At 40.9% G+C, this 16,333-nt stretch overlaps 1 protein-coding gene across 3 annotated transcripts in view; it reads right to left on the bottom strand.

Moving 5' to 3' along the window:
- Positions 1–16,333, bottom strand: part of LOC311078024 (uncharacterized protein) — a 42,416-nt gene that overhangs the window by 7,195 nt on the left and 18,888 nt on the right. For 2 of the 3 annotated variants that reach the window (XM_084106668.1, XM_084106669.1), the window contains exon 1: positions 11,364–11,406. The exons of the other annotated variant lie outside the window; for it this stretch is intronic. The gene's annotated coding sequence lies outside the window, so the exon portion shown is untranslated. Of the gene's footprint in view, positions 1–11,363; positions 11,407–16,333 lie in introns of those variants that run through there. 3 annotated transcript variants of the gene reach the window in all.

Genomic DNA, 16,333 nt, shown 5'->3' with positions numbered 1-16,333 from the left:
TTCTAACATTATTCTGTTTTTCATTAAAATAATGGCATATATCTAGAAAAGTAGTAAAGAACTGTAAGAAAAACATTTAAAAGCATAAAAGACAGAAATAATCATTCATATAGTAAGCAAAAATTACCCCCACTGGGCCAGTCTGTTGATACCAATGAAATGAGCTTTAAGTGTCAATTTACAGGAGATCTGAAGACATCAGCATAATAAATGAGGTGAAAACAGGAACTATTGTCATGAAATAAAGAGTGTTTTCAGCAGATCTGTTAATATTGATGAGCCTCAGACTATCAACACTCATTCAACAAGCCATTCAGGATCATCAGCAGATCATCTCACTTTATTCTGAGTGTTTGCTGTTAGAAACACATTATTTGAGTCAGGATACATGATAAAAGACTGTCAACCTGCTCGACCCATGTGAAAAAAAAAAAAGCTAAGTGTAAGTGTATGAAGAACATATTTCAGTCAAGAAGTCTTCCAATTAGACTCAAGATCAACATATTTGAAGCTGAGTGTGTCTCAATCCTGCTCTATGGTTGCGAGAGCTGGATCCTTAGCAACAAACTCAACAGTTTTGCCACCAACTGCTATAGAATCATGCTCAGCATAAAGCGTCTGGACAAGAAAAGCAATAAAGAGAATTATGTAAGAGTCATTTTTGTGTTTCACGGACCGTTTATCATTTTGGACCAATGCAGCGCGAACCGATCTTGATCAAGCGACTGTTACTACACAGTGCTAAGAGATCCAGTAAATAAAGCATTAAAATTCACCACTGAAGTAAAAACATTGCAGTGAGATTTAGTGAGAGCATTCACATTTCTCCGTTATTAACGGATCAAACAGCGCTGAAGGGGAACCCAGGAAGAAACATTGTGCCATGAATGAACTATCCAGTGTCCACAGATCAGCAACATTCCCCATGGATTTACTGTAGTAACACTAACTGTAACCATGGAAGTTTGGCAGGAATAGTAGGCTACAATGCTTTCAAGTGACGTTACGTCGGTTTTATGTGGACATTATGAAATATAAAAAAAATAATCAAGGACATTTCTCTGGTATTTCTTTCTTTTAGCTGTATCGAAAACTTACCGAACCATGACACCAGTGTATCGTATCGAACGAACCGTGAATTTTGTGAACCGCTACACCCCTACGAGCTTCAATACGAATCATCAATGAACACCACTAACCACTCGGTGAGTTGCACAGTTTTGAAAACGAATGTTAAGGGTTGTTTTAAGGACATGTTCATGCATGCCCGTAGACAGCCACTCTGAAGCCGTCAAAGGCGATTCTAAATAAGTCAAAAAGTCGAGACAGGACCCATCGTCAAAATTTCTGCGTCCACTACTCTAGTTCATCCAAAACAAACTACAAAATAGACTCAAGGTGTTAAATACCGGAATTATCCTTTAACATTAAAATATACCATACTGCCATATTTTGACACCAACTTTGAGATTGATATTTATTTTACTAAAAACGTTTTAATTATTAATGGTTAATAATAATTCACACTAGACTTTCACACACAAGACCGTTCACACTAGACTTTTCCTTGCACTGACTTCCATTCATGTGCATGTGAAAGTGGGACACAAGAAACACAAGGTCAAGAGAATAACCCTGTGAGAAATAACAAGCGTTTAGCATTCAAGTGGAGTGGATTGTTTATTTTATTATTATTATTATTATTATTAGTTAAATGTTGAATTTATGTTTGTAAAAAAGCTGCCGCAGAGTTTGACGCAACATTCCCCATTTCACAACCATCGAAGTGTCTGTAGAAATTCCACAAGTTCAAAGTGTAAAGTGGCCGCGGCTTTAACTAGATTTAAATTAACTATTTTTATCATCAGTATCTGTGTCCTACATGTTTCACTCAACCCAGTTACTCCTGACATGATTTTCCTCCTTTCAAAAACAGAGCATTTCTTAAAACTGTGACACTCAGGAAGTGACATCATCTGGGCTATTTCTGCAGCATGATGGAGGAAGAAAATAATCTCAATCCATTGTCTCAGTTTCTACACAAACTGCTGATTCATAAACCCTGTTACCAAAGTTACTGTAAGAAGAATCTCTATAAGGGTTAATGCCCGACGAGGTGTCCATTGTCAGGTATTAATGGATGACGGCGAGGCCATTAATACCTGCCAATGGACACCTCGAAGGGCATTAACCCGCTTATACCATGGTCACTTGCCAAATAACACATTGTTAAAACATTAGTTTATATTTGAATTAGTTTTACAATCGAAATCTAAAGTTTTTACAAACAATAACATAGGCAAGACGGCTCGTGCGCCTATTGGCTGCCCTGCGGCAACTGCAGCAGCCTATCCAGAGAGGCCCTTCGTGACATCAGATCCAATAAGGGCGCTTACCCACTGCGTCACGTCCCGCCGAAACGGGCGTGGCCTGGGCCTATAAATACAGCTCGACAGGCTGATAGAATCTGATTTTTCATCTCTTCAGCGAAGCGCTCGCATCGCTGGATCCCGAGAGGAAGAAGCCGCGCCGTTGATTCAAAGCCTTGTGCGGGACGAGCCTTTGCATCTGAAGCCGCTGGCCGTCAACTCGCCGCCTTCAATCGCCATTCCTGCTACGCTTCCGGCATAAATATCCTTTTTCTCGCTAGTGTGTGTTCACCGCTGCAACTCACACTTTCACAAAAAGAGCGAGTGTCTTTTTTAAGATGCCTTGTACACTCTGTGGCTCGTGTCGAGCCCCACTCAGCGACGGGGACCACCACGTCATTTGTGTTTCCTGCCTGGGTGAGGACCACGCAGCTCTCGCGCTCGCCGACGGCGGCTGCCCTCACTGCGAGCCGATGCCCATGGCGACTCTGAGGACTCGCCTGGCATCTTTCATCGAGACTGCACCTCCGCCCGCTGCGGTGCTGCGCCGTAAAAAGCGCGGAACCTCCTCCAACTTGCAAAAACTCGCCGGTTCGCCTGCCAGCTTCGCTCGGGTCTCTCACTGACGGACAGCGACCACCATCTGCCGCCGCTTCCATCATGGACGACGATCCAGAAGCCGCGATGGAGGATGATTGCTGCTCGTTCCTGGCGTCGGGCAGTGAGGATTGACCAAGCTCCACGGATCTCCCATCCTCTGCCCGCGAGCCTTCCCGGAAAAGAGCCAGCATTGAGGCAGAGCTGATGCGTCTGCTCGCGCAGACTGTAGAAAACCTCGGCCTTGAGTGGTCGACGCCTGAGGAGCCTGCGCACAACTGGCTGGATGGGTTCTTCCTGCAAAAGGACCGCGTTTCGCCGTCTTCAAGACCCGCGCCCTTTCTTCCTGAGCTTCACGAAGAAGTCGCAAAATCTTGGAACGCCCCCTTCTCAGCCAGAGTACGTACCTCTGTCTCAGCGGCATTCTCCGTGGTGGACGGTGCCAAAGACAAGGGGTACCACTCTCTTCCTCCCGTGGAAGAAGCCATAGCTCCGCAGGAGGCCGCCCTAAACAGTCGTCTGCTCGAAGCTCCCAGCCACAGCCTCCGCCTGTCCCCACCTCTCAGCGCCAACAAGCCCGGGACCCGAGACCACGCTCTCGCTCTGCAAGCCGCCGCCCCCCTCCGCGTGGGCCCCGGCCTAAGATTGAGATAAAGCCAGAGGCCTCAAAGTCTTCCTAGCCCTCCTAGGAAAACAACGGTGTCCCGCTGCGGCCAGACTTCCACCAAAACTACTCGCTCACTCAGTTCCAGAAAATGTGACTGTTCCAGTGTATTTTGCAGAAAACAAGCCGGTACCACAGCCCGTTTGCCTGCACACAAGTGCATGGAGCATGGACCTCTGGTCTTTTTCGCCTCAAGATCGATCAGAAATGTGTTTCAGCTCTGAAATCTTTGAAAGCGACCGACTGGTACCAGTCAGGTATAAGCCTGGGGACTTCCTCGAGTGTGAAGGTGGTGTCTACGGACGCCTCCACCTCGGGATGGGGAGCGCTGCTCGAGGGCAGACCGTTCTTCGGCCAGTGGTCAGAACGGGAAAAGCTTCTACACATAAACTGCCTGGAAATGATGGCAGTCGACAATACACTGAGGCGCTTTTGTCCCCAGATAAAAGGGCACGACGTCTTGATCCGTTCGGACATGTTGGTGGTGGCCTATGTAAATCGTCAGGGAGGCATCAGGTCCCGAAACCTTTACAGGCTGATGGAGCGCCTCCTGGTCTGGGCTCAGCACAATCTGCGCTCGTTGAGAGCTGCACACGTGCCAGGCCACCTGAACATGGGACCAGACAGACTGTCTAGAAACAATGTTCTGGCAGGAGAATGGTCTCTACACCCGCAGGTAGTCCAACTGCTGTGGGAGAAATTCAGCAGAGCGAAGGTAGACCTGTTTGCGTCTCAAAAAAACGCTCACAGTCCGGAGTTTTTCTCCAAGAGCAGGGATGCGCTGGCCCACGCCTGGCCCCGCTGCCCGCTCTATGCTTTTCCCCGTCACGCTCCTGCCTCAGGTATTAGAGAGAATCAGGGAAAATGGATGCTCATTGCTTTTTGTGGCCCCTTTCTGGAAGAACCAGGCTTGGTTCCCAGTTCTGACGCAGTTGGCAAGCACTGCCCCATGGCCGATACCAGTGAGGAGGGACCTCCTTTCTCAGGCCAAGGGCTCGATCTGGCATCCTCGCCCAGAGCTTTGGTCCCTACATACATGGGCCATCAACGGGTACCCGCTGATCTCCCGGAGGGAGTGTTAAACACAATCTCACAGGCTAGGGCCCCATCTACTAGACGGCTCTATTCCTCGAAATGGTCTGTGTTCTCTAGCTGGTGACTGTGACTCCACAGACTGTGGAGTGACGGAGGTTCTCTCCTTCCTGCAAGAGCTACTGGATAAGGGCAGAACCCCTTCCATGCTCAAGGTTTACGTGGTGGCCATAGCAGCGTCTACTAGACCGACACTTGGCCAGTCACTGGGGAGGAACGATCTGGTCATCCGCTTCCTTAGAGGAGCTAAGAGGTTAAATCCTCCCAGACCCCCCTCAATTCCCATATGGGAGCTTTCTACGGTTTTGGAAGCCTTGAAAGGTGCCCCATTCAAGCCAATCCAGTCAATAGACATCAAGCACTTGTCTCTCAAGACAGTGTTTCTTCTGGCTCTTGCTTCTGTAAAGTGCGTAGGGGACTTGCAAGTGCTCTCAGTGAGCGTGACATGTATGGAATTTGGGCCAAATGACTCGAAGGTCATACTCAAACCAAAGCACGGGTATGTCCCCAAGTCCCTCAACACACTGTTTAGGGCTCAGGTGATTTCTCTGTCGGTCTATAATGAGGAGAAGGACGCGAGCTTCCTTTGCCTGGTCAGGGCATTAAGGGCTTATGTGTCTCGCTCAACTGTCTTTAGACAGATGGAGCAGCTCTTTGTTTCGTTCAGCGGACATTCTAAGGGACTAGCTGCGTTGAAACAGACTCTATCCAGGTGGATAGTTGATGCTATAGCGCTGGCTTAGACTTCTAAGGGTCTGCAGTGCCCATTAGGTGTCAGAGCGCACTCCACTAGAGGCATGGCCTCGTCGTGGGCTTGGTCTAGTGGGATTGCCTTGCAGGATATCTGTATGGCGGCAGGCTGGGCCTCCCCGTCTACATTTATAAGGTTTTATAACCGAGAGGTTACAGGCTAAGCTGATTTCGGGCCAATAAATCAGCAATGTCTTCCTCGATGCGATCGGCTCAGAATACTGAAACTCCTCGAGCACCGCTCGCGGATCGATCGATTAACTCTAACGGGCAGTGTGTAAGACCCATTATATTCATCTGTCCAGGTCAAATTCTCGCCCTGACAATGTGGAACACTATAGATTGCTCCTTATAAGGTGCTACTTATTATGGGAATAACGCTGTTCTAGCCCCCCTTTCCTGGACTCTCTGTGAGTCCCTGGTGATCATGCACTATATGAGCCCCGGGCACCTGCCCTTGGGACTTTGGTGTTGGATCTTAGCACCAAGCGGCAACATTCTAATCTGAAAAATGAAGCCTACCCGGAAGTGCGAAAAACTGCAATACATCGAGAAATCCGCTAGGGGAAGGTCCCAAAAGGGAGCAAATGTCCATAGCCCCCATGTTAAAATGTCCGTTTTCACAGCATAAATTCATGTTTTTACAGGTTGGTCCCATGGACTTTTATTGTATTTTTCGATAGGTTCCGAGTGCCTGACAACGGTGAGGGTAGTGAATTTTTTTCTAACTCGTTAGTTTAGATAGTATTTAGATATAAAATGTATGACAAATAAGGGCGTGGTTAACTTTGATTGACAGCTGATAACGAGCATAGGCTGCACCAAGGAGAATGACAACATAAGAAGCGCCATTTTTTTACACAGTTGAAATATAATACTACTGTTTCTGTACCATGAAATGTAGTTTTAAGAGTTTGTCAGGCGAGAATGTAGTTTAAAGCTCAAATCTGTGGTTTATTTAAAGATTTCTGAAAATTTTATCCAGTTGTGAGATCCAGCGATGACCGGGCGCTCGGCGCTCATGTACCCCGCCTGGATCAGCCTTTCCTCGGCTAGTCGTTCTGACGTTTGCCGGTGACTCTGGCGTCTCTGTAGTGGTTAAATATAAGATATAATTCGTCTTGTGTATATCTAACAGGCGATTTTTGGTCTCGTGAATCTATAATTTGTTCCCTGGCCAATCGTTTTGGCTGAGGGGAAGTTTCATAACTTTATAAGTATTTAACTTTACCGTTGTATGGTTAACGTTAGACTAGAGCGCTGATGTTTGACTGAATTGTTTGCTTTATTTGTATAGCTTCTTGTACCTTTTATAATGGCTAATAATGATAAAACTGAAATTTAACAAAAATAGGGTTGAAAAAACTGGGTTGAGTTTTGTCATTTTAAATGTTAATACAACGAAGATGATCTGTAATGTTGTTTACTGCAAAATCTGTTGTTTAGTACAAATGCACATTGCCTGGACCATATTAAAATGTTTAATGTTTTTATATTATATTTAAAAAGAAAAGAGGCAGGTGTGTTTTATATTTTGTTTTGTTATAAATAGGCAAACGTTATATGCTGTGAATATAATCAATACGCGTTGCCTGAACCACATTTGTATGGCTATAATGTTTAAGATTTCTTTAAATGAAAACAAAAAGAGTTAGTGTGGTGTTTTATAACATCTTGTTGCCTAAAATATACACAGAGATAACCGGAGTAGCAGAGCGAGCTGAGTGACGCGCGCTGCGTCCTTTACCCATATGTGGATTGGCCAGAAGGTGGGCGGGGTTAGGATTTCCCAAGATTTTCCAAGATGGCGCCACCCATACCCCCCATAAACGGCTTCAAAACCGTTCTTGAGAAAGTCTATGGGTGACGTCACAGACACTTTGTCCATATTTTTTACAGTCTATGCTTAGCACGCACAGCGTTTCACACTGTGTTCCCCTAGCGTAAGACATTACGCAGTACGAGAGACCTCTCGTAAGACAACGTACTCGGTTACTAACGTAACCGCGGTTATCTCTAGAAGAGGGATCTTCTCTCGATAGGCTGCTGCAGTTGCCGCAGGGCAGCCAAGGCGAAAGGGGGTCAGACACAGTATTAGTATGGTGTTCCTAATAATCCTTTAGGTGAGTGTACGAGTAAATCAAACACCATCTCACTTCAAGAACATTAAATTAAGTATAAAATTTAAAAGAAATACATTAATTGTATAGGTAATTTAATGTTCACTATTAAACATTCACTATTATCATTGAATATGTTTTGAATAGTTATTTATTTATCATTAAAAAAGGTGTATGTAATATTGTGTGACAAATATATCAGACGAGATCAGACGAGATCGGGCATTTCAAAGTGGTATGGCTGTAAGAAAAACAGTCACACCATATGATACAGTGTCACACCATATGACGTTTTGTTCAGTTAAGATAATCTCTTGGTTAACTAAAAACAGCTAGCTTATACTTAGCATGTAAATTGCCACATGGCAGGAATGATTTTTAAGAATTAATAAGTAAAATTCGAATAAAAGTGTTTCATTTTTATGTAAATAATGTCACACCATAAGACACAAAACACTGACCACTAGAGAGCATATCAGATACAGAGCTTTTTAATTAAAAATTAAAAAGCCAGAACTCAACTCTTGACCTTGCAAACCACTCCAGAGATGGCACTGCAACTTCCTGGTTGAGTGTGGACCTCTTCATCATAATGATGTCCAAATTATTGCCCGTTCAAAATATAGATTGCAGTGTCACACCATATGACGCCCATTTTACGGACAAAATGTATTTGGCCAGAACTTGCTTTAAAATCATACACCGACATCAACACTTTCTGTGTCTGTTGAAATGGCCAAATTCTGTTACTTAAACTGTAAATCTATCAATTATTTATACTTTGCTGATATATATTGTCATATTAGTAAGGTCACACATATCCCGGACAGTCACACCACATGACAATTTTGATGTTTAGATAAAAATTTGAAGTAGAGGTCTTTATACACCAACTACAGCTATGGTATGCTGTAATAATATCTTGTCAGAGGAACAACATGAAGATATATATTTTTAACAAATACCCATTTTTATTAGGTTATGACATCATGGACGGGTAGAATTGCATGTCATGTCTCCCACCCAATTACAGACAGAGAATCTGGGACTTTTATTTGTTCTGTTTTATGTGTCTTATATTTGAGAGGGTTGTCACTCAATGCAGAGAAATAAGTAATAAAAAAGTGACCAACGCACTATAGGTTAGTAAAGGACTGGCTTTGCTTTGCTAGCGTCGTCGCTAGGGTTGGGTAGCTACAGACAGACCTGGTGCTAATACGGCACTGGTGCCTTAACACCCGTTTTTTACCAGACCGAATATCAAAGCAGATTTCTGTGCTTCATTTCGGTGCTACTGTTATGCCTGTGCTTCTCTTGGATGCTCTGAAAACGGACGTTAGAAACGTGACGCTAGTCAGCAGTTAACTTTAGCATACCGTTAGCTAGTAGCTGGATTAAACACTGTTAAAATGCTGACCAAACAGTGTAACATTAATGTGTGACTGTATTTCACTGTAGACTACGGCGGAACGGTACATGTATTCGTATTAAAATGAAACGGTACGGGCGTCACGGTTCGGTGTATAAATTTACACGGAGAATACATGGTATAAAAATAAATAAAACTTGCGTGCAAATTAATTAATGTAATGTGGAACTACTGTTAGATACGCGGGTTCTTTGGGGACACCTAATCTATAGCTCTGCCTTAGCTCTGAAGTAGGCTGCGATGTAAAGATTGCAATGCTGGAATATGGTGTGTGTGTGTAAGAGAGAGAGAGGGAGAGAGGGGCGCGGACGCGATCGAAAAGTCGCGTGTTTAAAGTCGCAAAGTGTTTACTTATATTTTTGTGTGTGTGTGTGCGTGTGTGTTGTGTGTGTGTGTGTGTGTGGCGCAGATGCGATCGAACAGTGGAAACATAAAAACATACACCGTCATTTTGTTTACAAGACATCATTCAAACTGCAAAGTGTTTTAAGTTACTGTTAATTAAAATTTTAAGGAAAACAAATATATTAATCTGAAATGTAGCAAATTAATTTTCAATTCATTCAGGTATAATTACCAAACATATATCAAGGTCTTTTTGTCTTTTGTAGGCTGCAAGTGCAGATTAGTCAAGTGTTCAATAAATGTTTTTGTTGAGAAATCTAGTCTATCTTAAGTAATTATTTGTGTTACATTTTATCTTTCAAATAGAGGTTAAAAACAAGCACATAATCGGCCAAATATCGGCCAAAATAAATCGGCAACATTAATCGGCCATCGGCCGACCCGGATTTCAAAAGATCGGCATCGGCCTGAAAAAAACCCCTATCGGTCGACCTCTAGTCTGCTATATTTATCTTTAATTGACTATATTTATCTATTTTATCTTATTTATTAAATCCAGGCAATTGGTTGATAAAACACTGATTAAAATTAAGATACAATGCTTTTATCATGACTGTGATATGAAGCAGTTCGGGATTGCTAAGAGACAGCTATCAGCTCCACAGGATAGAGTGCCGCGGATATAAAAGGAATATGGACATTTCATTCTACCGAACTGCACGCAAGTGCAGAATTACAACTCACAGGTCAGTTTATTAGACAAATTAAACTTGTGAGGTAACGCAGCGCTGTTTCATTGGTCTAACATTACACTAACGTTAGCACACTAAACTGCATGTGTTGAAATGTAACGTTATGTGTTAGTTTGTCTGTAACGTTATGAGACTAGCAGTAAGCTAGATCAACATTAGAATAACATACAGATCATATTATAACATTTTATCATTGTTGAACATTGATTAGTTTTATGTAAATGTGCTCACCTGTTTAATAAAGTACGTAGAAGCGGTCGAAGTCTTGGACGTGGAGCTCTCGTTTATACTGTCTATGGGAGCTCTAGGCATCTCGAAAATACCGCGCTGATATTGATTCTCGTTTTAGTTCTCCTTTTTTATCCAAAGTCTGCTTGCCATGGTCCATAATGTTTGAACGAAACAACAACAGCGTGCAAATAGACATTGCGAACTACACAGTTGTCTGCGTCTGTCGCTTTGGTTAATCAGACGGCTCTGCTCATAGCTCTGGTTGCCATGGCAGTACAAGCGGAAACCAGGGACAACGTGGATATTACGCCATTGACTGCGACAAAACGGAAATAAAGAAACGTGCCGTGTCTAAAAATGAAATTAAAATTTCTCCTGGTTTGAAAGTTGTTGGAAACAGTCGGGATGATGTACACAACTAAAAAAATATATATAACATAGGCTAGATATAGTAATTTTTGCTAATTTTAAAGCAAAAAAGTTACATACTGTGGCTTTAAGCAGCTTAACAAGAATACGTCCGCGATTGTTCTCATCTCAGCTCCGCCGAGACAAAGTAGACATGCCATTTCAAAAATCTTTCATTTATTGTCAGAAATATGCTTTCAAAATCATCACTTTCATCACATTTTATGTGACATAATTTCCAGTATGTAGGCTAACTGACTGCAAACAGACACATCAGGACACAAGCAATCACTTGATTTATTTGAGATTGATTCCCATATCAATTCCCCTCATGATTTCAAACTGACTTTGACTTCCGACTTGACGAAACAGTCCCACAAACGAACACAAAATCGCTCAGGTCTGAATGAACTCAACATATTCTCCTCATGCTCGCTGCTGCTGCACTAAATGTTTATTTCAGTAGGAAGACACCAGAAAAGACGCACAAGTATCGCTGTGATCGATGAAAACAATACAGAAATGAGTCTGTCGCTTAATCAAACTATATAAAGTGTGTTTGATGGAGTGTAAAATATGAGAAATACCGTGAACTGCTCTCCTCACCTCAGAAGACGCTGAAACTCAATGACGGAAGAGACGGCGCGCAAAAAAAAAAAAAAAAAAAAAAGAAGAAGAAGAAGAGACGGCGCGCGCGGTGACGTCATCGGCCTCCAACGGTGGATGATTTTTTTTATTATTTTTTTTTATTATTATTTATTAACAATTTTCCAGTAACTTTTGACATTGAAAACATAGTAATGTATTCCAACAAAAGTTAACCTTTAGCAAACAAACCGAGGGATTTAGAATAACAGAATAAAAAATAAAAAAATCCAGATAAAACAACAAATAAAATAATAATAAAATACAATATTTTTATTATATCAAAGATTAAATAATAATAATAATAATACATAGACAAAAAATAAGTAAATAGCTACTTTTTGACTCAAGTAGGGGGTAAGCTCATCTAAAGATTATATCTCATTTTACAGGTGATTCAAAACCTTATTTAAAATCTGGTATGTTTTAACTGCTTTTTTGTTTTGATTTAATTTACAGAGGGATTCAGCTAAACTTTTTAATTCAGAGCAAAATGCAATAAAATTTGGGTTTGAAGCTGTAACTTTACACTTATGAATATGACCTTTTCCAAGCAAGCACAGGATTTTAATAGCATTATTTAAAGGAACAGAACCAGTGTTACATGACAAAAACAGGACCATTTCTTCAGTGATGTCAATAAGGTTATTAAAGGATGTAAAGATCAACACTGAAATCTCATTCCAAAATGGTACTGTAAAAGGACATTTAAAAAACAAATGAATCACCGATTCATTTTCAGATCCACAAAAAATAGCATTCTGGGTGAATATCCATAAATTTAGATAAAAATAACTTGCAGGGGTAAAAATTATGAAGGATTTTAAGGTGAATTTCTTTGACTTTGTTTGGTATCACACACTTATTGTGAATAGACCATATGTTAGATAAAGATAAAGAAGGATATATCCGTTTCCATGAAGACACTGCTTTAGGAGAAAAACTACTGATAGAGAGTAATGTTCTTTTGATATGAATAGTATTGCATTTTTTATCTAACAAGTCAATACCATCTATCATTAATCGAGGAATATCTTCCTTTAAAGGAGAGTATTGTAAGGATGATTTGATAAGCTGTAGAAGTTTAGGCGAAATACCTTTGATTATTCTAAAAAATTCTCTTTGAGTAATATTAATACTGTTTTCCTTACTAAATTTTTCATAACTAATCAGAGTCCCATCCATGTTTATAAATTTTGAAATACATATTATATTCTTATCTACACATTCTTTATTAAATATCGTCCTATTTTTCTAGGATACATTGAGTATTCCATATGCATTTGTGAGGTGAAAAATTGTGTTTAAAAGCCAGTTTGCAAGAATCCAGTGCTTGCTTGTGAAAATCTGATAAACGGATAGGTAACTTATTACATTTAAAATTACAACTTAAACTTTAAACCACCACAGCGGTTAAATAATAAATTTGGTATGAAAAACCAGGGAGCATTTCCTCCAAGCATACATTGTTTGACCCAGTTGATTTTAAACACCTGATTGAGAGTTGTGAAATCAATAGCATTAAAGCCTCCCTCAGCATGGTCCCTAATCATTGTTTTCCTTTTGATGTATTCAGTCTTGTTTTTCCAAATAAATTTAAATAAGAGAGAGTCAGTTGACGTTGCTGTTCTTTTGTCCACATATAACGATAAAGCCGGGTACACCAATCTTGAGATTCCTTCCGCTTTTGAAAGCAGTGTTCTTCCTTGTATAGTTAAGTCCCTTTGAAGCCATCTGTTAAAAATGTTTTTTTTTTTTGTTTTCTGTAGCTTAGGGGTAAAGTTGTCGTCCAGTCTTTCCTTCACTGATTTTTGAATTGTTATGCCGAGATATTTCACTTACTGCTTGAACTTAATACCATTGATAACAGTTTTGTTAGAGTCATGAACATCAAGTATTTCACTCTTGTCTGTGTTGATTAGGAGGCCTGAAGCTTTTGAAAATAGATCCAGTCCTTTCAAAACACTCAAAACCTGGTTTTCATCTTTAAGAAAAATACAAGTGTCATCTGCTAACTTATCTTCACCTATTCTTATACCCTCAACATTGATACAATTTACAGTATAAAGATTCAATAATTCTGCTGCAATTAAAAACAAAAAGGGGGAAATCGGGCAACCTTGTCAAATACCTCTAAAAATTACGAAACGCTTAGATGTACCTTCTGCTAGGGAAACACTACTGTTTATATAGTTCTGACCATATTCTTAAATTTAAATCCAAATCCAAATTTATCTAAGGCTGTATATATAAATTCATGTTCAATAGAGTCAAATGCCTTATAGAAGTCTAGGAACAGAATAATGGCTCCTTCTTCAATAAGATCAGAGTAGTCCATCATATCCAATACAAGACGTATATTATGGGGAGGGGGAGGGGGAGGGAGGGAGGGAGGGGGGGGAGGGGGAGGAGGAGGAGGAAAGCCAAGGACAAGAAGACAGCGAGGATGGTGAGAATGCAGCAGTGGGTGAGAGGGGCCGACCAGGGGACCGATCAGAATACATTGTTGCTACAACAATGATTTGCCAGGGTTGAAATCGAAACATTCATTTTTTTTTTTTTTTTAATTCAAATCATTTATTTAAATAAGACATTAATTTAGAATTTATTAACAAGTTTTTCAAACAGACACAGGTATGTCTCTCTCCTCTTCTCTCACCACTGCTTCTCTCTCCCTCTCCTCTTCCCTTTCTGCCTGTTCATATAAAATATATATATCATCCGATCGTGGTTGTATCTCTCTATTAGTGTTACTCGATCTTAGTGCTGCAGATATACTATTGACCACAACATTCTTTTAAATAGACTTAAAAATTATGTTGGCATTAGTGGAATTGCACTAGCATGGTTTAAATCATACTTATTCAACTGTTATCAGTTTGTAGAAGTAAATGAAGAGATGTCTTATCAATCACAAGTTCACTATGGCGTACCACAAGGCTCAGTACTAGGACCGTTGCTGTACACTCTGTACATTCTACTTGAGAGATATCATCATAGACAGTATAAGAAATGGACACAGCACCCCATAGATTTCAATGGAGAAAAGTGAAGTTAATTAGAAGCACTCTCTTCCTGATGGCTGAGCATACTGCACAGCCTCAAACTTAGCTTGACGACGTAGATGTGACGTGAGCAACCTGTCTGATAGTTGTAAGTCTTCTAGTAGCTGTGCCAAGAGAATCCCTTCCGAATCTTTCAGAGATGGAGAGCGTCAGTAGGAGCTGTCCATGAGCTAGGAGCAGGATCAACTTTATGTTTCTCTATGGGCGTCTCCCTTGACTTTATCGGACTTAATGCCTCCACGTCCCCCCCGACTGCCTGCGAGCTTCTCCTCTTGTCTATACGGTAATGTTTCTACTGTACGACAGAGAGTCATGTGGTTATGACGCAATCATTAGCCTTTTTTTTTTTTTTTTTTTAACGGCTTCTACGGGGCCATAACGTAAGATACAAGTTAATAGAGCCTTTTATACATTGTCATGTTTCTTTAGAAATAAACAATGGACAAAAAGAGTCTTTAAAAGCCTCAGATGTAAAGTTATTCCCTGTCAAAGTGACGTAGAAATGAATGGGAGTCAATGGAATGAGGAATCAGCAGGTTCCCGGGTGCTGGATTACCCTCTTGGATATCATTAGGAAACATGGAATTAGTTTTCACTGTTATGCTGATGATACTCAATTCTATATTTATTCACGCCCCAACGAAACTTACCAACTCACAAAATTAACGGAATGCATAGCTGATATAAAAAAATATTGGACAACTAGTAATTTCCTACTTCTAAATTCTGAAAAAAACAGAGATTATCATTATTGGGACAAAAAAACTTCCTCATGTAATAACCTAGAATACTGTCTAACACTTGATGGCTGCTCTAAGTCACGTTAGAAAGTCACGTGTATGTAAAACCACATTTTTCCATCTTAAAAATATATCTAAATTACGCCAATTAGTCCAAGCGTTCATGACATAAAGGCTAGATTATTGTAATGCTCTACTGGGTGGTTGCCCTGCACGCTTAATAAACAGATTACAGCTGGTTCAAAAACGCAGCAGCTCAAGTTCTCACTAGAACTAGATTAGCCTGGTTCTGTCAAAACTGCATTGGCTCCCTATTAAACATCGCATCAATTTTAAAATATTGCTGATTACTTACAAAGCACTAAATGGTTTAGCTCTGCAGTACTTGAGCGAGCTCTTAGCGCATTATAGTCCTTCACGTCTATTGCGATCTCAAAATTCCGGCCAGTTGATAATACCTAGAATATCAAAATCGACTGCTGGCGGTAGATCCTTTTCCTATTTAGCACCAAAACTTTGGAACAGTCTTCCTAACATTGTCCGGTAAACAGACACACTCTGTCAGTTCAAAGCTAGACTAAAAACACATCTCTTTGACCTAGCATTCACATAACACATTATAGACTTCTATAATTCAATGTTAGGCGGCATAGATTAGGTCAGCTGGAACCGGGAACACTTCCCATAAATCCTGATGTACTAGTTACACAAGAAGAATGGCTTCTACGCTAATATTAGTCTCTCTGTTTATCCCGAGGTTTACCGCAGTCTGCCGGATCCAGGCCGTATCCAGAGCTGATGAGGGACCTGCTCCTGGACGTGACAACAGCGCAGTTCTGAAGTGTCAACTAAGCTCTTCCCTGTGAAGGCCTCCCTCCCCTCCCTTTACGTATCTACAGATAAAGCGCTGTCGGGATAATTACGGTTCATTTGGCTACGTAGAAGCGATAAAAATTCTGTATTATAAATTATAAGGCCAGATAAATAGTATGTTGAGAGTTGATTTGTAGGGAAAGAGCACATATATTCAAACGTGCATATCTTTAAACTTAATTCTTAATATGCATGTGCACGCCATTAGCGATCTCACAGGTTCGCGTTTAAAGTCTGTGTAGAGAGAACTTTT

Source organism: Abramis brama (assembly GCF_963993115.1).
Source record: "Abramis brama genome assembly, chromosome: 1".
Classification (NCBI taxonomy): domain Eukaryota; kingdom Metazoa; phylum Chordata; class Actinopteri; order Cypriniformes; family Leuciscidae; genus Abramis; species Abramis brama.
Note: the sequence above shows the minus strand (reverse complement) of the source record. Positions and strands in the feature narration are given on the sequence as shown.